This window comes from Rhinolophus hipposideros (genome assembly GCF_964194185.1).
Source record: "Rhinolophus hipposideros genome assembly, chromosome: 14".
Taxonomy (NCBI): domain Eukaryota; kingdom Metazoa; phylum Chordata; class Mammalia; order Chiroptera; family Rhinolophidae; genus Rhinolophus; species Rhinolophus hipposideros.
Window position 1 is genome coordinate 60,517,809 of NC_138060.1, and position 27,588 is coordinate 60,545,396.

At 39.1% G+C, this 27,588-nt stretch overlaps 1 protein-coding gene and 1 pseudogene across 31 annotated transcripts in view; one reads left to right on the forward strand and one right to left on the reverse strand.

Moving 5' to 3' along the window:
- MAP4 (microtubule associated protein 4) overlaps positions 1 to 27,588 on the reverse strand; it is a 149,245-nt gene that overhangs the window by 100,473 nt on the left and 21,184 nt on the right. For 6 of the 30 annotated variants that reach the window (XM_081072514.1, XM_081072508.1, XM_081072505.1 and 3 more), the window contains exon 1: positions 5,828 to 5,999. The exons of 22 other annotated variants lie outside the window; for them this stretch is intronic. The gene's annotated coding sequence lies outside the window, so the exon portion shown is untranslated. Of the gene's footprint in view, positions 1 to 5,827; positions 6,010 to 16,393; positions 16,540 to 27,588 lie in introns of those variants that run through there. 2 more of the 30 variants (XM_081072507.1, XM_081072532.1) reach the window with 2 other exon arrangements.
- On the forward strand, positions 1,943 to 15,100 carry LOC308507649 (protein kish-A-like; annotated as a pseudogene). The gene is made up of 2 exons: positions 1,943 to 1,973; positions 14,875 to 15,100. The product of its transcript is annotated as a protein kish-A-like (transcript).

Here is a 27,588-nt window from a genome sequence, read left to right on the forward strand (position 1 = left end):
TAGTCCCAGTAATTTGACTAAATTCACTTCTGTCTTTAAAATGTCAATTAAGTAAAGCCATTTTTAAAAGTCAATAATTATCTTTCAGTGGTGTATGAAGAAATTCCTACACTAATTTCTAATTCTCTTTTTAAGTTTATAAACTATTCAAGTTTTGCTCTGGACAGCAAATGCACTTCAGTTTCAAAGAGCAGGACAGTATTCTAATCCCACTGTGTCACATGTAAAGTTGAAACCAAAAGGACTAGAGCGGCTTTGATTTTAATTGAATTGACCATTTTGATAACATTCTTTATTTAATGTGCAGTACAGATCCACAGTACAACTTTCATATGAGAGCTTCTCTGTAAATAAAACAAAGGATGACTTAAATCTCACGTTTTTGAGCATGAACTCTTTGATGCTCGAGTCTTTATACCTTCTTGTCAGAGCAGCTATCACATGACCATCAAAACACAAACTTAATGGCTGTAATATCTTGTTTTGAATTATTCATTTATCACTTTAAACATGGCCCTGTCCAGAACTGCTCCATCTTCATCCCACCCTGCATCCAGATTGGTTACCAAGAATTACAGTTTTACCAATGTCAGGCTGGGGACAAAAACTGGTGACTCTGCTGCCAAAGGGGGTAAATCTGATGTGAGGTGTGAGGGGGGCGGGGAGCAGAAATCCTGTAGCATGACAGACCTGTTGTCCAGCAGCAAATGCCATCTTGCAAACCTAAATAACCATGACTGAATTCTGAGTGAGCGCAGGGGCTCTCCTGAGGGAACCATACAAATAGGAGTTCAAGCATCATTTCAACTGTTACAAAAATCTGAATGGTTATTTAAAAACTCCCATCGCAGTCATCAGTACTGAGCGGCATGCTTATAACCCATTGACAACACAGGAATATGGGTGGGAAGTCTTGTTCTATGCACCGTCCAGGCTACTTTACATATAAAGTATTACTGTCACTCCAGACCCTGCCAGGGAAAATGCTGAAAAAAAGGACTCACTAAAGAACATTTTTATTTTTTTTTTAGAAATGTTTTCATTTTTATTTATCTTTTAGATTTTTATTGGGGAAGGGGAACAGGACTTTATTGGGGAACAGTGTGTACTTCCAGGACTTTTTTTTTTTTTCCAAGTCAAGTTGTTGTCCTTTCAGTCTTAGTTGTGGAGGGCGCAGCTCAGCTCCAGGTCCAGTTGCTGTTACCAGTTGCAGGGGGCACAGCCCACCATCCCTTGTGGGAGTCGAGGAATCAAAATGGCAACCTTGTGGTTAGAAAGCCCACGCTCCAACCAACTGAGCCATCCAGGAGGCAGCTCAGCTCAAGGTGCCATGTTCAATCTTAGTTGCAGGGGGCGCAGCCCACCATCCCTTGCCGGAGTCCAGGAATTGAACTGGCAACCTTGTGGTTGAGAGCCCACTGGCCCATGTGGGAATCGAACCGGCAGCCTTCGGAGTTAGGAGCATGGAGCTCCAACCGCCTGAGCCACTGGGCCAGCCCAAGAACATTTTTAAAGCCTGAAAAATTCTAATGTCAAATGGTTCCACAAAAAGTAATTGTTTTCCCTTTCCTACTTACGATAACTATTATTACGTTAGCCTTTGAAAGCTGTTATGAACCAAAAGCAATAAAGGCTGCTTATAATTAAGCAGTTTTATAATCAAAAAGCCTTTAAAAGGATATCTGTACCATCCTTAACAATATACAATAAAAGCCCAATAGATTTATTTTTCCTGGCAGTATATAATTATGGCACTTATATTTCATGCAATCTACTCAAACTTTTTCTAATTTAGGACACAGGTAAAAATACAGAAAAACCAGCAATACATTTAAACCTCATTTATCTGAGCACAGATTCTGAAAGGGCAGCTTTTTATCCACTGTAATCCCCCCTCCCGCCTCCCAAACCACTTCCTGAGCTGCCGTGTGCTTCACAGAATATGACCAGCAGCTTCCATTCAGCCGAAGAAGGTAAAATTGATAGACGATTAGTAGGAATACGGGAAGGTTACTCGGCTCTGTGTGCATCCAGCCAAGCAGCCAGCATCTGCATCTCAACACAATTTAGCTATTCTTGTCTTGTCACCACATATAAATAGAAGTATGATTTAAACACACACTCTCGCTCGCGCGCGCGCACACACACGCACACATACACACACACACTCTCCTTATGGAAAATGACACTGTAAGGCAATGCTAGTGTTGACTGGAAGTGAAAGCATGGGCTTCTAGCCAGAAGGCCCCGGTTTTCCAATTTTAGTATATGTGCTGCCGAAGCGAGCACACCCCGGTTTTCAATAAATTAAAGAGATTACCCAATTATATAGTCTATTCTGAAATATCTTTAATAAATTCCTTAAGTGCTCTACAGATTTGTCGAACGGGTTCTGCAAGTATTCCAGAATTGATTTTAATAAATTCATAAATTTATTCCTACACTTACAGACGCATTTAAAGTCACTTCATTTGTCTTAAAACGTTTAGTTATGTAGTTTATGGACAAAAGGACATGACAGTGTTACGCTCAAATCTGGATATTCAGGAAGATCCCCAAATGAATCCCTGTGAATGAAAAGTATCTACTTTCAAAAACTATCTCTCGCTATTTATACTATTTGTCTTTTATTCCCGCAGATAAGGAAGTTGACTTTCAATGGATTTGTTACTAAGAGGCAAGAAAAGAAAGGTGGGTGTAGAAGTTCCCATGCTTTGGGGAGGCACTAGTTTAACCCTCCCTGTGGCTTTGGGTGAGTCACCTTCCGGGGCTGAGTTCCCTAATCTGTAAAAGGAGAATGGTATGTTAAATGATTCTTGAGCTTGAATATTCTGTAAGCTACTTACAAATCAGTTTCATCACTTCAGTTAGAAATAGACAAACTTCATACAGATCCTCAATGTGAATGTGAGTTCACATTAGTGAATTATTTTATATACCAAGTACCCTCAATGACAAGTGGGTTCAGGTTTATTAAAAGTTTTTTGGCAAAGGGAGAGACTGAAAACAAACTCGTCAGTCCACTGTGCCCCATTGGAGCGAATGTGACTAGAGTTGAAGAAACCCCGCCCAGTTCTGGCTACCATCAAAGGAGACCTGACAGCACTGCCAGAAAATGAGCCCCAATTAGCCAACCCGGCACCAAGAGGACACACGGTTTCCACGCGCAGCACTTGACAGCTGATCCTTCATTCTGACTACATGCCTGAAGTGACACTGTCTGGTAAGAAGGGTTTGAAGACAGGTAAACCAGAGCAAGTGGGGATGACACGACGTGATGACGAAGCACAGAACAGAACTGTGGTCTCCTGACTTCCCTCTCACTATTAACAGCTACGTACTCATACAGAGTAAATACGAATATATGATGAGGTCACAAGCAGTTCCTCTGCTGTATGGTTTACTTGGGATCACAAACACTGGAACTAATTCCTGAACTAAAAATATTTTCTAGTTCTATAGAGATTAAGTAGTGTTCATAACTAATTTAAATACACAGACGTTCGGGCAACTTTTTAAGCTCCCAGAAGTCCTCTTGAAATTTTTAGGTCGGTCTTATCTATAGTCACTCACTTGGGATCTGTGCTCATTCTGTCTGATGAGAAATGAGCAATCTGGTTTGCAAATGGCCTGGTTGCGGTCTCTGTGGCCCCTATCTACCTAGTCCCACCGCCAAGCTGCTGCTTTGGAGCTAAAGTGGAAGAAAACACTCATGAAAAGGAAGAATAGAAGCCTAATTCCCACCAACATACTCAGTCACTGTTCATAACCACTGTAATATTTTTATTTTACTCTGTCACATTAGCCACTTCTACCAAGATTCACTTGCGATAGCATTCTCTTTTAAAGAGTATAGAATCCGGGCCAGCCCGGTGGCTCAGGCGGTTAGAGCTCCGTGCTCCTAACTCCGAAGGCTGCCGGTTCGATTCCCACATGGGCCAGTGGGCTCTCAACCACAAGGCTGCCGGTTCAACTCCCGCAAGGGATGGTGGGCTGTGCCCTCTGCAACTAGAAACGGCAACTGGACCTGGAGCTGAGCTGCGCCCTCCACAACTAAGACTGAAAGGACAACAACTTGAAGCTGAATGGTACCCTCCACAACTAAGATTGAAAGGACAACAACTTGACTTGGAAAAAAGTCCTGGAGGTACACACTGTTCCCCAATAAAGCCCTGTTCCCCTTCCCCAATAAAATCTTTTTTTAAAAAAAAAAGTATAGAATCCTATTTCACAGTTTAAAAGGGGGTAAGGGTTACATATATACCCCCTAGAAAGACCACCTTAGTGTGAATTTATTTCTTATCAAGTAGCTTTCCTCCTAATCTGTGAATTTATTTCTTATCAAGTAGCTTTCCTCCTAATCTGACAGATAAAGTCCATCGAAAGAGTCTGCGTTTTTGTTTTTAGTGTGAAAAAGGAGAAAAAGAATTTAGCAACATGGAATATCTCAAGGAACAAAGTCTATCTGAATAAGGTCCCTAAGTCGGGAGAGGGTTTGTGGGCCCAGCAGCCCTAGCAGGGCAAAGAAAGGGAGGTCACAACTTCAAGGACAAGCTTGACATCTTTCAAAATACTGCCTCCCAACAATTTTAAAAGAAAGGCAGAAACTTTCTTCTCAATAACCTCAACTAGTTTAGAAACAAAATGATCATTTTATAACATTGTATCTAAGGAAAATGCATTCTGAGTTCCAAATAACCAATTTAATAAATAAATGGTTAATAATAACTCTTTAAAGGTAGGAAACAGCTCATAATGCTCACTTATATCTTCTGTGATTGATATTCCATCCTGTTGTTTTGTTGTTGTGTGTGCGTGTTTTTTGGGGGGGCGGGGGGTGAGTTATGGACAAGACACAGAACTGTAAAGATATGTGGGTTAATACTTTCTTCACCTCTTTTTGCATGACTGATTTCAAGGACAGAATCTGTTACCAAGCTGCTATCCCAGGATAGCAAGTGCAAGTGCTGGGGCCAAAATGCAGCACTTGTTTCTGAGGCTTGGAAAAACCCCAGCGTCCCAGCCAGTCCATTTATAGACCATTTATAATCTGACACGGTTAGAGGTATAGCCTGCATCATAAAGATTTCATATTTAACATGAGACTTTTTCAGTTTGCCTAGTAAGCTTTCAGCTACTAAATAGGGACTTTATTCCTCAAATTTGTTTTAATGAATTTCTTTCGGAGATCTATTGCACATCAAGCTGAACCTTATTTGGTGGTTGTATTCTGTTTTAAATTTATTTAACTAGAAAACCTTGATTTATACAAAACAGTATTTCATTCAAAGTAAAAACCAAATCTTTATTAAGAACCTCTAGGGGAATCAGCTACCATCTCACACAGCTCACAGGCACATATGATCCCCTAGGCTGATCGGAATTTCTCCTGCACCTCCCAGAACCAGACGCAAATGGCAACAGACAATTCAGCAACATCTTGACCATCCTGAGCAATAAACTCCAAACTCCCTGGAGAATGATTTAATTTTCTACCCCCAGGTGCCTCCCTACACACTTCAAGGACAACAGCTGTACTATTAGGAACTGATGGAATTTCCAGGCTCCCGGGCTCCTTCCCAACCATTTGTCCTGTTCGTCAGGATTAGCAACAGGCGAGAGCCCTTAATTACTAGAATAGCTGAGGCCATTACCCAGCTGATACATTCTACTTCCAGGTGGTCCCCAAAACAGAGTTCCTTTGCCCACTGCTATGTTTGAGAGACCTGTCCTCCACGTATAGAAACCACTGCATACACAGACACAGACATACTCACATACATAAAACCTGGCAGCACGAGGCTGAAAGCCTAGCTTGCTTACTTACAGGAACTATCCCGGCAGCTTTTGTTCAGTCCTCACCGAATGCATTTTGGACGTCTAAACAGGCACCTGCCTGCCCCATTTCTGTTGAAGAGAATTTAAATCTGTTTCTCCAAGAAGAAGAATCTACACTAGATACCTCCCACTGTTAGCCATGTGATACAGACAGCATGTCTGCCGAAGTCTGGTTATCTGGGCCAAAACAAGAGACGACAATGACACAGCACTTACATTTCTGCTACAACCATCCTGAAGAGGGAATCTTCAATGTTATCTCAATTAAAAAGGAGGGAGTGAATTTTAAGATGATATTTCACAATGCCTGATGCCCCCAAATTTTGAAAAAGAGAAAATCTTTTTTCTTTTATTATTAGTTTCAGGTGTATAATTTTTAATTATTAAAGAGAAAATATTTTTAAAAAACTTTACTATTCGTCCCAGGTATTCTTCCTCAGTCTAATTAAAACAAAATTTCAGAGTCTGCTTACAACAATCCAAAAATTATTTCTAACCTCTTCAGATCTCCAAAGGCTTGTTTAAAAACACCAGTTCCAATAATCTAGGATCCAATTCCCTCACTTTAACAGATGACAAAAAGGGAAACAGAATAAACAAGTCACTCATAAAAGAAGCTGGGACTGAGGACCAGGCTAAGAGGAGAGTCAGAGAACACGAGAAACAGAAGCAGGGTGTGGCAAAATTGGCAGAATCTTAGAATTTTAGTTTCTGCTTTTATCTGACACGACATCACTATACTTCAAAACTGATTTTTTTTTTCTGCCCTACCTTTTCTCCCTAAAGGATGAAGGCAGTTGGGAAGAGTCCTAACACCAAGAAAACACCCCAGTTGATTTAAAAGGACCCCAATGCCTATTTTAAAAATCAAAAACAAAAAACTTCCATAGTGTGATATCAAGGCCACACAATCCGAGAAGACACAGTCCTGCCACCTACCACAACCATCAGCAGGTCTCCATGTAGGGTCGCCCTCTATTTTAGTCCCCTGGGACCAGCTGCCATTTACAAGCATTCCATTGACATTATTATCACTGTACATATACCCTTTGTAGGGGTTCAGAACAAGCCACCCCAAGACGTGCCTCGGTGGTATGCGGATTATTCTGAGCTAAAGGCACCTGAAACCCTGCAGGCTCAAGAACTCTGCTCCCCCTCCTTTAACTATCTAGAAGAATTTAAATTAGGAGGCCGGCCCATGACAAGAGTTAAAATCAAAAATGACTTTTGACCTACCTGTATGGCAGGTAAAGCACTAATCACTGAGCGTGTGCTCTCCCTGCAATGACCTTCTGAAGCCTCAAGGCGCATTACTGGTCCCTAGCTCAGAATGCCTTATACACCCATTCTCCTTCTGTCTCTGAACCTCTCCTGCATGTGGGGTCTCTGACTTTCTCATGCTCTCATGTATGCGGGATTGCCACACATGTGTACGTAATTACATTTGGTCACTTACTCTTGTTAATCTGTCTCGTGTCTATTTGATAATTGGACCAGCCCAAAGAACCTTGAGGGTAAAGTTTCTTCCTCCCCCCCACCTTGCTGATACTGCTCTCCACACTTCAAATTCTCTTCACTCCCTCCTTGTTTGTCAGTCTTGAAATCAAGGCCCACATCCTATCTCTTTTTCTGTGATTCCTTTTCAGAATCTGTTCTCCCAGCGACATTCAGAACACATCATCTATACTTTTATTGTAATAGTACAGTCTGTTCTATGCTGTAATCAGTTGTATATACCAGCAGCTCCTGTAAACTACTAGGTCTCAAAGGTCAAGGGCCATGTCGAAACGATGTATATTATCTTCTCTTAGTGAATTGCTTTACACAGACGATGGGCAAAAACGACAAAAGCCAACAAAACAAAGGGACTAGAGCTGAACAGTTCTAAAATGGTATGACAAAAGTTAATTTAAAAAAGTGTCTAATTTGAAATGAATCAGAGATGCCAAAACTACAAAAATTCATCAGAACTGGAAAAAGAATAAACAGATTCAAGTCTGAAAGGTCATTACTAATTAAGAATATTCACCTCATTTCTTCTACTTTCCAAACATAGCGTGTGCCAAAGCTATCATGGAAAGAAAGCCAACAGAGCAACCATATAAGCCAGCTATCCATGTTGGTCATCTTCTCATTATTAGGCAGAGCAATAAAAATAGCTCTCTGCTTTCAGAAAAGCACAACATGATGCAATGCGGCAGAAACAAACAGGTTTTTATTCAAGAGATCACCGATCAGCATCAATGTTAACATCACTGTATAAATATTAAAATTTTTATAATTATTCAAATGTTAAGTATAATATCAGTTCACATCTCTGTCCAGGAGTAATAAATTATGTCATTTTAAGATCACTTACTGCTGGAGAAATTGGATGAATGGAGGAATATTCACATTTGATCAACTCTTAGGTTTTGAGAACTATTTTAAGGAAAACCTGTCCTGTAAATAAAGTGAGTTTCTCTCTGAAGTCCAGAGCCACATAGTATATACCATATTTTATTGTATAAGATGTCAGTGAAAGCGAAGGAAAATGGAAGACAGAACTAAGTGGAGACAGAGATTTGTGCTGATAATTCTAGAATTATTTATTTACAACGTGTGTCTCTTCCAGAGCCCCCCTTGGCGTCTGAGTTCCCAGATGGCAAGGACAGCCTCGTTCTCACCTTTTATCCTGGCATCTAGTGTAATAAAGGGATACCTCGCAGGCTCTCATTCAGCGCATATGCGCACTGCTAGCTGTGCTCTGTTCTGTATCATGACACCAGCCTTCTCCTGCTGGGGTTGACGTCTGCCCAGCTGGAAGGACCTTCCACTGTTGGTCCCAGGACAGAATCAGCCCTGGGGTACAGTAGCTCAGCCCCTCTGAGAAGGAAATGGGAAGGCATAAACTCTACACAAGTACTTAGGAGGCATTTTGCAGAATGGCCTTAGTAGTGATAAATGCTTTACCTTTAAAAAGTACCTTACAGAGGCTTTCAAATAGAGAAGGGAAAAAAGCCTAGAAGTAAAAATACTATTAAGTGAAAACTGAACAAGCAAAGTGAAAAGTCAAAGGAATCTTTCAAGTAATTATTAACATAGCTTTTAACATTGTACCTGAAATAGAAGTAAAGATCTACATTAAAAGTACAAAGCCACTGGAGCAGAATGATTCAGGGTTGATTCTGAACAACACCCACAATTGAGAGGTACCATGTTTCCGTGTTTCCCCGAAAATAAGACCTAGCCGGACCATCAGCTCTAATGCGTCTTTTGTAGCAAAAATTAATATAAGACCCAGTCTTACATATCCTTAGACCCAGCTTTCCATTTCTAGATACCTTAGATAAATTCTTGCATCCACGTACAAGAATGTCAGAGCAGTATTATTCATAATAACAAGAATCTAAAACCAAATGAAATGTACATCAATAAAGAATAATTAAATTTCATATTAATGTAATGAAATCAATACAGCACTGAAAATAAATTAACTACAGATATACATATCAACATGGATGAATTTCAGTAACATAGTGTTAAAGGAATCATACATTTGTATTCAAACTATTAAACACAAGGAAAGGCAAAAAATCCAGGATAGTGATACACTCTGGAAGTCAAAAAGTCAATAGGCAAGGGACAAACAAGGGGCTTCAAAAAGTCCAAATTTGTAAGCTGAGTGGTAGACTCATGGATATTTACCTCTTTACTATTTTTTAAATGTTGCATATATACTTTATATACAAAAAGGTACATATGACATATCACAGCAAAAAGGGAGGATGGGGGACACAAGGATGATGGAGGGAGCAGAGAGACAGGGATGGGAGGGGGGAAAGAGAAAAACAAACAGAAAAGTCCCCAAGCAATGCTTATACCAAGCTATGAGAAATAGACTGTCTTCTGATTTCTAATAGCGACAATGAATGCTAGAAAGCAATGGAGTGGTTGGTGCCTTTTAAAACACATTTTGAACCTAACGTTTTATACACAACCCATTTATCAAGTGAGGACCAAAGTGGGATCCCATTCAAACATGTAATAAGTCCAAAAAGTTCATTTTCCAGACACCCTTTCTGAAAATGAACTGAATTTCAGCACAGATTCCAGAAAAATGACAAATGAACCCAACATCCTAGGAAAGCCACAGCACCCGAGTAATAGTAAAATTAACCTATAAGAGGAATGAAACATCCCAAGATGACGGTAACGCCTTAGCTCTAGAAACAACTCTGTCCAAAATGAACCTTTCCACAAACAGTATGATTTTTAAAAGCTGAATTTCCTAAGATATGTGGTACAGATGGCATGCATTTTTCTGCCAATAAGACAAAAAAGGAAATTAAAAATTGGGGGTCAGGGGGTGTTACTGGAGGGGAACTACACAAGGAAAGTGTGATTCAAATACAATGCAAACTGAACTGTGGCATTCTTTTTGAGCTAACAGTATATTTTAAGAAAGAAGGCATCTCATATTTAGGCTTAGCACACTCTCATCAGAGTCATCAGCTATACTAACATAGGCTGGATCCGTGAGGAATGAGGAATTCGGCTTTGTACTTAGGTACAAAAAGGTATATATAATGTACCACAGAAAGAAGGTGGGGGAGCTAACTCTAAAACAGCAGCTGAAATCAAAGCTGAAAGGCTTTTGCTGACTCTCCAAGTTTACTCCTAAGTGGGCAGAAGGCGAAAAGAACTTTGCCTCCTCCCTGGAATGTGCTTCTCCATTGGTCTGCAAGTCTGCATGTGCTGACCTTTAAACGACAGTGTACGGTTTGTCTGCTCTCCCTCCTGTGAGTGGGCCGACAGACGACAGGGGTGGACACCGACTTGGGCGCTCTGACGCTGGCTGTGCGCTACTGTGTTTCTTGTACAAGCACTGGGAGAGTTTTGCCATAAATGCCTTTTTAATCCTTCAAAAATAAGCAAGGCATAATGAGATCAAAGAAGTGTAAACCACAAATGAAATTACAAAAAATAACAACAACATGATACAACCATCTTGAGGGGGAAAACTCCTACATACAGCAAGGAGCCTAAGAATTTACAAACTAAAGTTACAAAGACCTCCAAACTAAATTTCTTCCAGGAAATTCTGAAGTAAATTCTGAGTACGCAAAGGTACAAAACGTAACACGCAACAGCAGAAAGATTTTGGTGGTGAATGGGAGTGTGGAGAGATGTGCTCACTGCTCACCAATCCCTCTGCTGCTTCCTGGGAAGTCTGGAAGACAACATGTCCTCCCTCTGGCAGTTAAAACGGGAGACCATGTAACCGGGTTTTGTCAAAGGAATGCAAGATGAAGTAATACGCTTTACCACAGAACATTTACTAAGCAACTCCTTGCTCGTGCTCTTGGCTCTTGACAAAATAAATAAAAAAGATCCCATGGAAGACTCCAAGACACCAGATGTGAGGAGCTGGAAGTCTTCAATCATCACATGAAGCCAAGAAATAAACCTTAATGGTGTGAAGCCACGGAACTGCTGGGCACGTGACAGCAGAGAACATTATCTGCTCATCTAATACAGCGATCTCACAGACCTAACATCCTCATTTTACAAATAAAGAGACTGATGAACAAAGAGACTTTCTAAAAATTACACCAGTTGGTAGAAGAACCAGGTTTCTTTGGTTTTAAGACCACAAAAACACAGCAAGATAGTTTTCATATGAATATGAAGGACCTTCCATGTCTATAAAAATGTGAAAATTTCACAGGCATCCATCCCAAAACACATCCATCTCACATTCTGACTTGTTTCCATCACATATAGCTAAAATTATTAGAAACTTTGTATAAACTAATAAATTACGTGAGACTTCATTTGTTACTCTATTACCCTCCTAATTTTCTAAGGAATACATTTAAGGTATTATAAACTATGTAAGTATCTCATGTGAAAATGGTATTTGTGATTATTTCTATAAAGGGTACTATGGGCATAAGCCAGAGGTCAAATACGTAGCTTCTGATTATGCCTTTATTTCTACAAAAGAAGAGAAAAAAAAAAACACCCAAGCTTTTAACAGTAACTCAAGTCAGATTTAAAACAGTTCATCATTGGCTGATCATCTGGCCTTTCTTTACCTGGTCATAGCTGGATATAAGAGCTTGGGAAAGTCTCCTCACTTGATCTGTAAAACGAGAATTATCTACGAAGTCTTTTTTTAAGCCTACCATTCTGACTGTGGTTTGACTGTTCAAATCAACAAAATGTATTAAATATTTATTAGGTGGTACCATATAAAATTATTGACATTTGACCATTTTTGACCTATAAAAACTGTTTAGGTATGTCTTGATCTAATACTAAGTGCCACACACTACATTTTAAAAAGTACTAAATTTTTAGGCATATATATACTCACTCACACTTTTTTTAAAAAGCTAGTATGCTGATCTAGGGGCTCCTAAATTATTGTCATCAGAACTAAACAGCAAAGTCTGTACTACTAAAGAGAAAAGCCTTTTATAGATTTTCTGAGTACTTATATGCTATTTACAAAAAAACTGCACAATGACAGTTAGTTAATATATTGGATCATACATAATATTAAATTCAAGTGTTTGGGCCAAAATTGCTTCAGTTACTGTGTAAACATAAAACCTACCTGTCTAGTACTCTATCAGATTAGATTTCTACTTAAAGATTTAGGATTAAGTTTGCTATGTGGACTCACAGAGGATTGAATTACTTGTAAATAGTTAGCCATTCCCATGAAAGACTAAATCATGAATGCTCATATTACATCCCAATCATATACTAAGATTTCTGTGAAAACTCTGTCAATCCACACAAAGCAGAAATTTAAACTGGTCCTCATAAGTTTCTGACCAAATCATCTTATACCAAGATACTTTATTCCAAAGACAATGACAAAGAAAATGGACATATTTTTACAAAAATGCTACAGCTGATCTAAGTATGTAAAGCACCACTGACACGCATTCTTGAAGTACATTAAAAATTTGTCTTTAATATTTTTCTAAAAATATCTTAAACTTCCTATAAAACCACCTTCTTGATAAAAAGCAGTCTGAAGTCAAAGGAGAAGGTAACAACAAATCTTTTCTTATCTCTCTGCAGAGGAAATTCCAAAACGTAAGTTTTTCAGATTTCAGTTTTGCTATGACTGATTCATACAAGTCATCCTACAATCTTAGTCGATTTTAAGCAAAAAACACTAAATATATCATTACACCCATACACAACTGCCCTTGATTGATTGGCTTAAAATAAAAACAATGAAACCAATCAAATTCTAAAAATGATAATATATTCTCCATTACTAATACTGTCCATTGTCAGCTTTACTACTTCCACTCATCACAACTAGGCCCCCAAACCCCACCTATCAACGCACCAATCAACACAGCTTTCGTCGCATTCAAAGCAATGTACCTGTACTTGAAGAAACAGAAATATAAAACTGCATCACCAATTAACATGTGCACATCTGCCAGACACTGACTGGAGGCAGCAAGCAAGGTGAGAGTTCAGGAAAGTGAACAAGAATGCAGACATGAAGCCGCACTTGGAGAAAACAAAGCGGTCTCCTCCGTGACTAAAGCTCTTAGACTGGTCCAGCTAACTTCCTAATGTCCTTGAGTCATGAATGGTCATTGTTTCACAGCTCAAGTGAAATACATGCATAAAAATATCTAAGCAAAATAAGTCAGATGGAAAAGGACAAGAACCATGTGATTTCACTCATATGTGGGATATAAAACAGAAAGTAACAAACCAAAACAAAAATTCAGACACAGTATGGTGGTTATCAGAGGGGAAGGGGAGTAGAGGGAGGTGAAGAGGGTAAAAGGGCTCAAAATACGGAGAGGAAACTTAACTTTGAGTAGTGAACACACAATGCAATGCACAGATGATATAATATAGAATTGTACCCTTGAAACTTATATAGTCTTATTAACCAATGTCACTCCAATACGTTTAAAAACCACATGCATAAAAATATACAATAATAAAGAGAAAGGGGTCACCTTAAATTATCCAGTTTACTCTCATATTTTACAAGTAGTAAGGTGAGATCCAGAGTTTTCCTCTTGCCCAAAGGCAGCCAGCTAACGAGTGGTAAAGTTAAAATCAGAACCAGTCTTCCAAGTCCCACCCAGCCCGAAGTTCCCTCCCCAGAGTGAGTACTCCCTGAACCTACCAGAGAAGCACGTGTGTAGAGATCATAAAGTAGCAATCCCAGGCCAAGCAGGGCCCTCAGTGGACTACAGAGGGTGTTGGAAAAACAGTGTCAACATCTCAAAAATCAGAAATTTTTGCATGAAAACACAGACTGACAGTTTCTTTCAAAACAAGATCGGCCAGCTAGCATGCATTCCCACTCAGCAGTAACATACTGGAGCTGAGAAGGAACTGCCTTCTGTGACACCCGCTCAGACAGTGTATGCAGCATTCTCTCTCTCCAGCCAGCTTCAGTCATTCACTTTATCTGCCAGGATGCTGTAGGAGTGAAGTAAGAGATTCCAGCTTTAGAGCTATTTAAATCATCACCAATTCTAAACAATTCCTAATAGTAGTAGAATCGTGGCTGTGTTTCAGTGGCTGGGTTTAACTAAACCACAAAGTCACCAGACAGGAAAGATGGGAGAGAGAAAAAAGAAAAAACAAAAAAACCCACATACTATGAAACCAGTGGTAATACCTTTAGAGCTGAATCAGAACTTGATGCACTCGTCCAAAAGGTCTTACTTTCCTAGGAAGCAATAACCACTGCCTCCTCTTTCAAGAATTTGTTAGTCAATGAGATGAAAAGCTGTCTTGACACCAATGCTTTAAGGAAAGAGCAAGAATTCATGCATATTCATATTTCCTAAAGTAGGAATCTCAATGGTTAAAATCCTCTATTTTATAGCTACAGACCACTAATGTAATGGTATTTTACATATTTTAAGATTTAGTACTACAAGTATATTGCAATAAAACTGCAGTTAATAAGAGGTAGGCAGAAAAAAGCACAGGAGAAGTCTAAATTAGAAGCCACCCGGGAAGGGTGATGTGGCTGAGGCTTCGCAGGCCTCACTGTGGCTGCCATTTTCAATTTTCAGAGTCTGTTGACTGTAATCTTGCTGCTTATATGTACCTGTGCTTATATCCAATCCTTGGCACCCAGCCTCCTGGACAGAAATAACACTGGATTATTGGGTATATTTTGGAAGTGTGCCAGAATTGGTGAACAGCAGAGTCCTCGTGTGGCAGTGTGCTGAAGGTGATGGCCTTCAGAATCCTCTTCATGCAGTAGCTTGGAAAAATGCCGGAATTTAATTGCTGTCAGATTTCAATATGAAACGGGGAATATCTTCAGAAAATGATGGAAAGAATGGTTAACCCTTTTATCTCTGAACATTGGATGAGATAAATTTCCAGCTGCTGTTCTCTGTTTTTGTTATTGGACCAATGTTCTATATAAATAATTAGGATGTAACCATTTAATACTCAAAGAGTTTGTAACAATCAATCTCAGTACTGTTACTACAATATTACATTCTGTCAATGTCACTCTGTTGTGTCAGCTGCCTGTTTTTAGTGAGGTGTCTGTAAGGCACATTGTAGAAAACAAAATTGGTAAATTATTCAAGTTCTTTTCAGTGTGATTTGGAAATGATATATCTTTATAGAATGAGACCTTATATTGGACTAGCTTTTTATTGAAAAAAACGTTCAATTTGTGTTGGTAAGGATTGCATTCATATTTAATAATGCATGCTTTTCCTCTGGCCACACCATTTTGAGCATTAACCAGAGTACCTCTATTCTTAGCAAACTCTGTAGTTTACTACAGGTCTTTAAACTATTTAAAATAAGCCTATGCAGTTCTTAAGGAAGAAGATAAATGAGATATGACTTAAGAGCAATATTGGGAAAATGTTCATATTTAGCATAAGAGTTTAGAATAGCTGACTGATGTTGTAGCCGCTGCAACCTCTCTGGTTAAGGTATATAAATGTCTTAAGCATAAATTTGACCAACTAACTGTCATTCTCTAAATAAAACTGCATTCTTAGAATGAAAAGAGGAAAATAGAACAATTACAGAATGATAATCCAAAAAAAAAAAAAAAGCAAACCTAATTTTCCCCCCTTAAATACAGCGTTTCCATTCCTTTCAAACACAGATAAAGTTTAATTAAAATCTTTAGGGGACACCCTTGTAAGCAATGAGCACCCTAGTACCCAGGTCTTCATTCCTAATACCATTCTCCGAAAATGACCAGGGCCTCTTGCAGAAATAACTAATTCTAGGACGGGGGCAACAAATACACAAGCGAAGCCTGGAACATCTTGTAATGCCAGAAAGTGAGGAAATGATCTTTTTAATTTTAAAGGGGCATGTCAAAAGAGCTTCCAATGACCAAAGCTGGAACCAATTTGAGCAAAACATAGTATTGGAGTGTAACCCAAAACATACAATAAATGTTCGTGAATCCATATTGTTATAAGTAAATGACTGAATAAATAAACTAGTAAGAGAGCATAAATATTTTGGTGCAAAATTAACTGCGGTTTAAAAGGTTAAAAATAAATGCAGGGCCGACCCGTTGGCTCAGGCGGTTAGAGCTCCATGTTCCAACTCCGAAGGCTGCCGGTTCGATTCCCACATGGGCCAGTGGGCTCTCAACCACAAGGTTATCAGTTCGATTCCTCGAGTCCCGCAAGGGATGGTGGGCAGCACCCCCTGCAACTAAGATTGAACACGGCACCTTGAGCTGAGCTGCCACTGAGCTCCCGAATGGCTCAGTTGGTTGGAGCGAGTCCTCTCAACCACAAGGTTCGACTCCCGCAAGGGATGGTGGGATGCGCCCCCTGCAACTAGCAACGGCAACTGGACCTGGAGCTGAGCTGCGCCCTCCACAACTAAGACTGAAAGGACAACAACGTGACTTGGAAACAAAAAGTCCTGGAAGTACACACTGTTCCCCAATAAAGTCCTGTTCCCCTTCCCCAATTAAAAAAAAAATTACTTTGGTGCAAACAGAAAAGTGAGTATAAGTTTTCCTCCCAGTTGTCCTTACAGAGTTTCCCCGAAAATAAGACCTAGCTGGACAATCAGCTCTAGGGCGTCTTTTGGAGCAAAAATTAATATAAGACCTGGTATATTATATTTATTATAATAATATCATATTATATTATGTTATATAAGGCCCAGTGTTATAGTAAAATAAGACTGGATCTTATATTAATTTTTGCTCCAAAAGATGCATTAGAGCTGACGGTCCGGCTGGGTCTTACTTTCGGGGAAACACGGTCGTATTTCTTTTATTCAGGTGAAATTTGTGTCACCTCCCGTTAACCATTTTAGAGCAGACAACTCCATGACATCCAGCTCTGTCTACTTTAAAAACGTCTTTCATGTTTTGAAGTAGAGACGCTCTGATCCCAATGCTTTCAATTAATTCATCACACCTCAAAGAAGTTAGGCCTAAACCCAGGTTCCCACCTGAAGTGTGTCCTGAGCCCTTTATCGTTCTAATCTCTTCCTACACGTGGCCAGCTAGAGGGCACCGGCACTGTGCCAAGCACCTTTCACCCTTTTCTAGCTATCGGCAGCGTTCTATCACACAGAATACCCACAGTCCTGCCCTGACCATGACCACAAAGGCAGGCTTATTGTGTGGTCAGCTTACTCGGCAGGCTTTTGTTTCAACAAATACTTTGGACACTACAAACTACTTAGGAAGGAATGATCTCATCCTACTGACCCAACAGCCAACTTATCAAAAAGCTTTTTGTTACAAGCTGTGATAACCTAGGAAACCAGATCTATTTTTACTGTTCGGGCAATAAAAAGGAATAAAAGAAATCATAGGGAAAAAAACAGCTCACATATTGACCATTTCTAAAAATCACTTATTCTACAGAATTTTCCCCTTTCTTTGGTATCTAGCTGAACAGAAAGAAAGACTTTCAGAATGATTCAATGCCAGTTAAAAAATCGTTGACCATTAAAAAGCAAATGTCATATTTTAGGACCAATATGGAACATACTTTGGGTCTGATTTGTATGAAAAACAAGGCTTCCTCTCCAGCGTCACCTCAACACTATCTTCCAGATACTAATCACTTTACACATATTAATTCAATTAACATGTTGAACAATTCTAGTATACTACTATCCTAGGTACTTAAATGAGGACACCAAGGTACTTAAGTGAAATAACTGGCCTGAGGTTATGCAACTAGAAAAGTGCTGGACCACAACTCTTCATGACTACCTCCTACTGTCTCACACAGAAACTTTTACAGCAAACTCAAGGCAGAGCTAAAAAGATCATTAAATACACTGCAAAGTCAGACTCAATATAAACACTCTCTACCCCTACTTCCATCTACAACGTCCGTCAAACAGATAAAGAGACATCTCCAACACTGAGAGGTAGAGGGTATTGGGAATGGGAAAGTGAGCAGGCTAGTGAGTACGCAGGTAAATATAAGGACTTCTCGTGCCCATTGACATCACATATTCCAGATGGGGAAGGGTTGGCACACACACACACAAAAAAGATGTGGGGGAAAGGGAGTGCTTAGAAAAGCAAAACCTTGGTGTTGGTGCACTATTTTCCAAAGATCTGGGAAGCAGAAGCAATCCAGTCACTTAAAAAGTCTTCTCTGCTGGGCAAAGAGCTAGTTTGTCTAGCTCTCCTAAAGCTTAGGTGAAATAGCCCCAAACTATATTCTCTTGTTCTGAATCCATGTTCACCCATCATCCTTCCCATTGAGAACAAGTCAAGATCGGGTGAGGGGTGGGGGCAGCAACAGGAAACAGTGGCACTGTAATCAGTGAAAGGCAGTCTCATCTGAAAAGTCAGAATCTAAGGTAAAGACTGAAACCCAGCTCCTGAAGGATGGGAACCTGTACCCAGTCAGCTTCCCCACCAACACCACTACGGACCTCACCCCCATGGAATCTCTTTCAATGTCTAGTGAAAAAATGAAACTGTCACGCATTAGCATTCATCGTCTATTAACCTTACTACTCCTATGTTTTTTAATTAGTGAAAAAAAAAGAGCAACGTTGTTATTCATCATTTACTATATATCTGGGTAGTCTAGCACATGGATGTGCCCTCTCTCTGCCTGGCTCTAAGCGGGCACACTGTGAGGTACGGAGCCCAGGCCAGCTGCTCTGACACAGCAGACAGCGCACCTCCACACCCTGTCCCCGCAGTTCCTTCGTCTTAGGTGGTCAGAGATCAGTCTCTGCTTTAAAACACTCAGGAAACACAAAAGAGATCCACACTGTTTAGAGTGAATCTCCCTAAATTTGCACGTATCAGTGTGTGCAGAATCAACTGATGAAAGGCTCTACCCCAGACAAAGATAAGGACCAAAAGCGAACAATCTCCTCTGGCTTATGGACCTGCCGTCTGACATTCCAAAGGTGAGTGCTGTCCTACAGCAAGAGAAAACACAACGATGGTGACAGAGGAAGACTAGAGTTAGAATACTGACGTAGAGTTGGAAAAGGATTCTGAAGAAGACAAAAGGAGGCAGGGAATGTGCCCCCCGAAATACATCAGGCTTTCCCCAGATCTCACATGCCCTCCCCACCCTGTCTAGGACTCTAGTGCCTCCAGATACATCCAGTGAGGACAGGAATACATCACCAACATGAAACAAAATCTGAAAAGGAGTAAACTCCAGTCAACAAAGTTCCCAGGAAACGAAAGAGAGTGCCTCCAGGAAGAGGAAAAGCTGTTTGTTACAAGAGCTACCGGTTACAGGACCTCCCCTCATCTCTGCGCTGTGATCCCCATGCTCTCCGGGGCGTCATCAGAATGAGTGAGGGAACGTGAATACGAGTGGTAAGTGCCCCATACCCTAAATCAGAAATCATTTAGGTCAACTCTTCCCCTTCAATCCTATAATAATTCTCTCGCTTAAGACTAAAATGCCATTTTTCTATTCCACCTTTTCAAGACCCACTTCAACTATCTCCATCTCTAAGAAAGTCTCCATGACTTGCAGAGCACTCACTCCATAGGACATGCTTCTAGCACACCCCTGAGAAAACTATTTATGTGCCTATTATCCTTTATAAACTGTGGGCTCAAGAGCAAGGATTTTCAGTGATCTTTGGGTATTCACCAGCACCTAGCCCAATTCCAGGAACATGGCAGACACAAACTAATGTTAAGTAAAATATGCTGCACATTTTTCTACTTCTGAGGTCTTTGACTTTTCTCTTTTGATCACAACCAATGGGGAAATAATTCATTTTATATAATGACCCATATTCACACAAATATACTTACACACACTCACACACATATAAATGAAATAGAAGTTTGACGAATCAATACTAATAATCCTTACTATGTGAAATATATTGATATCTTCTGTTCCTTCTTGTTTTAATGGCTGCCTGTGACCTACAATTTGCAATTTTCAATTCTGGTAAAAACCTTCTCTTAAGAGAAGGAGGTACACAATTAGTAGCAGTTTTAAAACTTTAACATGCACATCAGCTGGGAAGATGGTTTACAATAGATGACAGCATCCTATCCCTAGGATCTGATTTGATAAGTTTGGGTAGAGGCCCAGGAATCTGCATTTCAAAGTAGCCCAAATGGTTCTGATGTAAAACTATGATAAAACTATACTTTTATCATACTTATCAGAACTATACTTATCAGAAGCATGCCTACATAATTTAAGATTTTATCTCAAAAGTCAGAGCCTCAACTCTTCTTACACTAAACTACAGGTTAACCAAAGTATCTGCAAGAGGTTCCTGCCTTCCTAATAGATTGGTTTTTAATCTGAAAGCTGTTTGGCTCAACAATCCTTTATAGACTTCCTCTAATGTAAGCTGGTAAACCACGAAAATCTAACTGTTCCTCTTAACTGGGACTCTTCCCACCAAGAAAACAAAAGAATGATATGAATGAAAGGCATTTTTGTTGCCAAGTCATCTGCTTTATAACTGAAAGAGTTTTTGAAAATCAGTCACACTGACCATACAAGCGGCATATGTAGTCATCAGTTTGGAACTTCTAAGCACAAGTGACCTAAAAAGCGATCACTAATAGCTCAAAGTCTGACCACAAACTTCTTAAAAGCCAATGCTGAAATAAAGTTTTCGTAAGAGCACCTTACAAGCCTCCACTTCTTGTAATTACAAGCCAGTAAGAAGACCCTTGATTCCTGAAAAGTTTTAAAATCAACAAGGTCAGTGTTAAAAGAGCACCAAACACTTGAAATGAACAATCCAAAAATGAAATTAAGAAAACAATTCCACTTACAAAAACATCAAAAAGAATGCTTAGAAACAAATTTAACAAAAGAAGTACAAAACTTACACTCTGAAAAATATAAAACATTGGTGAAAAAGATCTAAACAAATGGAAAGACATCCCAAGTTCATGGAAGGGAAGACTTAACATTGTTAAGACGGTAATAGTCCCCAAACTCATCTATAGATTCAATGCAATCCTGTAAGAATCCCAGCTGGCTCCTTTGTAGAAACTGACATGTTAATTCTAAAATTCACAAGGAGAGGAGGAGAGAGATGGGGATTCGGGAAGGGAGGGATTTAAAAAAATAAATAAAATTCACATGGAAATCCAAAGCACCCAGAATAGCCAAAAAAAAATCCTGAATTAGAAGAACACACAGTTGGAGGACTCACACTTCCTGATTTCAAAACATACTACAAGCTACAATAATCAAAACAATGTGGTACTAATACAAGCATGACATAAAGATCAATGCAACAGAATAGAAAGTTCAGAAATATTGCACAACAATGTGATGTATTTAATACCACTGAACTGTACACTGAAAAATAGTTAAAATGGTAAATTTTGTTATGTATATTTCACCACAATAAAAATAAAAAATTTTTTTAAATAAAGTTCAAAATAAACCTTCACATTACAGTCAATTAATTTTCGACAAAGGTGCCAACAGAATTCAATAGGGAAAGAACAGTCTTTTCGACAAATGGTGCTGGGACAATTGGATATCCACACAATTGTAAATTTCACATTTCACGTTATAAACAAAAATTAACTTAAAATGGAACAAAGGCTTAACTGTAACTGCCAGAACTATAAAACTCTTAGAGGAATATGGAATAAATACAGGAATAAATTGTTATGACCTTAGATTGAGCAACGGTTTCTTAAACATGGCACCAAAAGCAAAAGAAACAAACTTAAAAAGTAGATAATTAGACTTGATCAAAATTAAAATCTTTTTTGCTTCAGAAGACACCATCAAGTAAGTGAAAAAACACCACAAAGAATGGGAGAAAGTATTTACAAATCATTTCTGATAAGGGACTTGTATCTAGGACATACAAAAAAATTCGTACAACTCAGTAATAAAAAGACAAGACAACCTAATTTAAGGATGGGCAAATGATCTGAACAGACATTTCTCCAAATATGATACACAAGTAGCTAATAAGCATATTAGTCATCAGGAAAATGAAAGTCAAAACCACAATGAGATACTACTTCATACCCACTAGCTGACTGCAATCAAAAGGATATGGAGAAATTGGAACCCTCCTTTACTGCTAATGGAATGTAAAATGGTGCGGCCATTTTGGAAACTGTATGACAATTCCTCAATAGGTTAAACCTAGAGTTACCATATGATTCAGCAATTCCACTCTTAGGTATATACACAAGTAGCCAATGAAAACATGTCCACACAAAAACTTCCAAGCAAGTGTTCATAGCAGCATTATTCACAACCACCAAAAAGTAGAAACAACCCAAATGTCCATCAACAGATGAATGAATAAACAAAATGTGGTAAACACATGCAACAGAATATTATGTGTCCATAAAAAGGAATGAAGTACTAATACGAGATACAAGATGGATGAACATTGAAAACATTATGCTAAATCAAAGACTAAATCAAAGACATAAATCATTAAGCTAAATCACAAAAGACTATATATTGTATTGTCCCATTTATATGAAATGTCCAGAACAGGCAAATCTATAGAGATAGAAAGATTAGTGGTTGCCAAGGGCTGGGGGTGAGGGGTGGGGGTAAAAGGAGGGATTAGGGAGTAATGGCTAAAGAGTAGGGTGTTTCTTCTGGGAGTAATGAAAATATTCTAAAACTGACCATGGTAATAATGGTTACACATACAGTGGATACACTAAAAACCACTGAATTCTACACTTTAAATGGGTGAATTGTATAGTATGTGAATATCTCAATAAAACTACTACCAGAGAGAGAGAGAGAGAGAGAGAGAGAGAGAGAGAGAGAGAGAGAGAGAGAGAGAGAGAGAGAAGAGAGAGAGGAGAGAGAGAGAAAACACCAGACATGTGAAACTAACATCTTTCTTCAAGGATGTTTCTTTTCTTGTTACTAAAACAGATATTTCTTTTCAATAACTACATGTTTTTTACAGCAAAGCTGGGAAAAAAAACATGCTTTGTTGTTAGATGCATATACAAATTTCTAAAAGAAAAGTCTAGAGAGTGCCACTAGAAGCTAAAGAGAAAAATTAAACTTTCAACAATTAAATACAGGCAGTCTTCATTTTGCAGAGTAGCACAAGGCCAGAAAAGTGAAGAAGCAGGCTGAAACCATGCACAAAGACTGTAATATCAATGGCAAAAATTACGATTGGTCTGTGATCTTTAAATGTTCTTGTTGAAACATTAAAAATTCTGTCAGTTGTAATTGTGTAAGAAAATGAAAAAAACAAGAAAACCAGTATGTATTTAGTGCACTTTAAAACATTAGAACCATTAAAAATTATAATGTATAATTTCTTTGAAAAAGCTTATCAAGAGTAGTTTGAACAGTGTCAGCCTTCTCATCATGAAACTTATGATATGAAATAGCAAGTTTTCTATGCTTTGGCAATTTGCTTCCAGCATTTTATCTTTTGTGATTTCAATGTCACAAAGTAGCTTCAAGAGTTCTTTGACTCTGAAATCTCTTGCAGTATCTCTTGCTCTGGGTCAGCTCACCTTTTTCACCAAATCATGATCCACCTTTAATTTACATGGATGAGCTCACCTTCACGGAGTTCCTCTGGCTGAGAGTCTTCAGAATGGCGGCAGTGTCACCATTCCCACAGTGAGCCATTACTGCTCTAATTCCATTTATATTCGATTTGAATTTCACTCCACTTTTGGGTTCTTCGCTGTACTTTCATCTTTATTGGCCAGTTCCTTCTCAATTACCCATTTTTGTACAACAGCACATGAGTTTATCACTAGGAGACTAGGAGGCTACACAACTGCATGCTTCGCTATCTGTGCAAGACCTGAGTAACAGGTGTGCAGCGACCGGTCACCAACAGGCTTTGAAAGAAGTGAGATGCTAGATCACTGATCTCATGCACACCTATTATTTACATAATAATTTGCAGAAAGAAGAGCTAGCAGTGAATTTTGTAGTTGATGCAATTAACTCATACACTGTGTAAATTTTGAACTGTGTTATTAGGAGACAGTGTCATTTAACTAAATCACAGTAAGAAAACTTCATGCATATCAGAACCATGAAAAGCAAGGGCTCCCTGTACATCAAATCACAGAATCTCGGCACTTTAGAAAGCTCCTTCAGGTAATCTAACCACAGAGTGGACCCTTGATGTAGGTGACTGGTGACCATCAAGTGATGCACATTGCTTCTCAGGGTAGCTCTTTCACTGCTGAACAGCTCTGATTAGAAAAATATAACCCCAAGCTAGCATAATGGTCAAGAGTACAGGTTCTAGAATGAGACTGCCGGACTTCCTATCCTGTTTTCCCTCTGTCCAGCTAGGTAAACTTGGGCAAATTATGGAACCTCTCCATGACTCAGTTTCCTCATCTGTAAAAAAAAATGTTAAGACCTTTTGTTAAGAGTGTTACAGGTTAAATCCATAGAGAGTACTTATTATTTCTAGCACACATCAAGTGTCCAGGAAAGATAACCTCTGTAATTAACCAGATCCATATTATGACTACAGAGTGCTTGGCCTTCCTATTGTTCCCCATGTGTCTTGCTTCAAACCCTTTCCCGCCTGGACTCTGACAGAGCTCTGTGACAGTTTCTCACCCAGCTCTCCATATGGTCACCAGTATTCCTCTAAAAATCAAACCTGGGGGCGGCTGGATGGCTCAGTTGGTTAGAGCGCGAGCTCTCAACAACAGGGTTGCCGGTTCAATTCCCACATGGCATGGAGGGCTGTGCCCCCGGCAACTAAAGATTGAAAACGGTGACAGGACTTGGAGCTGAGCTGTGCCCTCCACAACTAGATTGAAGGACATCTTGGGGCTGATGGGCCCTGGAGAAATACACTGTTCACCAATATTCCCCAATAAAAAGAAAAATAATTGGAAAAAAGGATATAATTTCCTTCTCTCTTTAGACCATGAACAAAATTTAAAAAAACAAGTCAAACCTGACATCCTTCCGCTTGCCAAATGATTCAGTCTAAACCCAATAGGCAGGACAGAGAAGAGTCCAGGTCCTTGTTTAAGGGCGAGAACGGAGGTGGCCCAAGGCAGGGCGTCAAAGACCAAGCAGGGGGAAGAAGGAATTCATGTGGTAAGATGGCCTGGCCCAGTGTATTTAACTTATAAGGAGTCAGAAGACAGCTACCATTTAAAAAAATGAAATGAATTTCACAAAGTGAGAAAACATAAATAACAGTCCAAGAAGGAAGAATTAAGCGTATCTTTAAAAAGGAAACTGAACTTTTGGGGCAAGCAGACACAACGACAGTACACCACACATAACCCTGAATCCTTGGAAGTAAGCTGGTGTTTCAATGTTTGTTCATGTTGTTATTTTCTCAGTGCCGATTTTCACCTCACTTACAAGATAAAACTGTACCTGGAATGTTGGTCTCTCCTGAACTTGTTAACAAAAGGAAACTTCTGGTGTAGCCGAATCATCAGCTACACAAATACTAGGTATTTGGGAAAAATGCTGGTTCTTCAACAACACATCCCTGGTTTCCCCATCCCTTAAAAAGAAAAAGAAAAAGGAAAGTACAAAAGCTAAAAGAATAGTATGAGAGCGAAGAGAAAGAGACAAGAACAAAGAACATGGTGGACAATATTAACTCTAGAACGAAAATAGGCAATAGAGCTGCTTCTGAAGCTGCAACGTGATCAGGACACAGATACTCTCCCCTTCCACCAACATACGAGAGCCACGAGATAACAGCCCAAGCCATCACCTTCTTTGCATTACAATCTCATACACTGGCTTTGGATGCTGTGCCTAATCACATCTAGTTCAAGTCTCATTACATATATGGCAACAACTAGTATTTAAGAACCGAGTAAATAAAAGCCTGGAAGGAATCGCAGGGCCAGGCTGCATGTCACTGTGCAGAGACACACACTCTATGGCCAGATCCAGATTTGAATCTTTTTATTGGCTGAGCAACTTGGGCCCTTATCTTTTCTGACCTCTATCATCCTCAACTTTACAGATAAGGAAAATGTCCACACAGAAAGGTTATTATAAGGAGTGTGAAACACCCAGTACAAGCCTGCCTCAGATTGGCCAAAAGTATGTCATAAAAAAACCTAAAGATGCTTATATTCAATTTTAATATCTGGTTTCTTAAGTCATAGCAGTTTAGAAGAAAAAAATCAGCAAACAGAAATAAAGATTCCCCCACACACACAGAATAAAGTACAGAGGCAGCAGTAGTACAAAGCAAGCACAAATTCATGGCCATGTGAGGAGCTTAGGGATAAAACCTACAACAAATGTGAAGGATATGATTCTATACTACAATCTCTCATATTTGCTGTACAAAATGATGACAAGTCATAGGAAAAAATTATATTTGGGATGTAATAATCACTTCCTAAATATGAATTCCTTTTATGCAAAGTTCAAGTATACACAGATTACATTTATTTTAATAAAATAGATTCAACTTAAGTATAAGAACTTTTCATGGGATACTTGGATACTTCAAAATAGAGAACTGGGTAACTGGGGAAAGAAAGGAGGCCTAAGCGCACAGAAGTCGTATCTGGAACACGGTCTAAGAAGAGATGGAGACAGCTGGCTGTGAAACTGCATTTACACAGGAACAAGAGGTGAATCAACAGGGTTGACAATAACAGATCAGCATTAGCACCTTCTTGTAAACAGGAACACAGCAAGGGTCATAAGCCGTATTGTATTAGGTGGGGAAAGTGGAGAAAATGTTCCTGAATACGTGTGGATTTGCTCAGTAATAGGTTGAACTTGTGCTTTATCCATCTCAAGAATCCAAGTTACTCTGCATCTCCCTATCGATTCGATCCAGGATAAAACACAGTGGGTAAAAAAAAAACACATTTTAAAAGCAATCTGACATAATTAAGTGTAAGACCATACAGGAAAAAGTCTTAGTGTTTACACATTCAATAAAACATTGAAAATTTACATGCAATTACCGAAAGTGCAAAACAACTGAAAATTATGAATTTAAGATATGTGAAGTTTTTTACTATTTAATGAGCTGTCTACTCTTTTTTTTAAAGAACTATAAAAAATATAAAGGCACTTCTGTCGACTAAAATAAAAAACGGTGACAATACTAAATGCCGGTGAGGATGTAGAGAAATTGGATCTCTCATACACTGCTGGGAATGTAAATGAGCACAACCAATCTAGAAAAGATTGTGACAATTTCTTTAAAAAAGTAAACATACACTTATCATACAAACCAGCATCACACTCTTGGGTATTTATCCCAAAGAAAAGAAGACTCATGTTCACTCAAAAACCCATACCCGGTGGCTCAGGC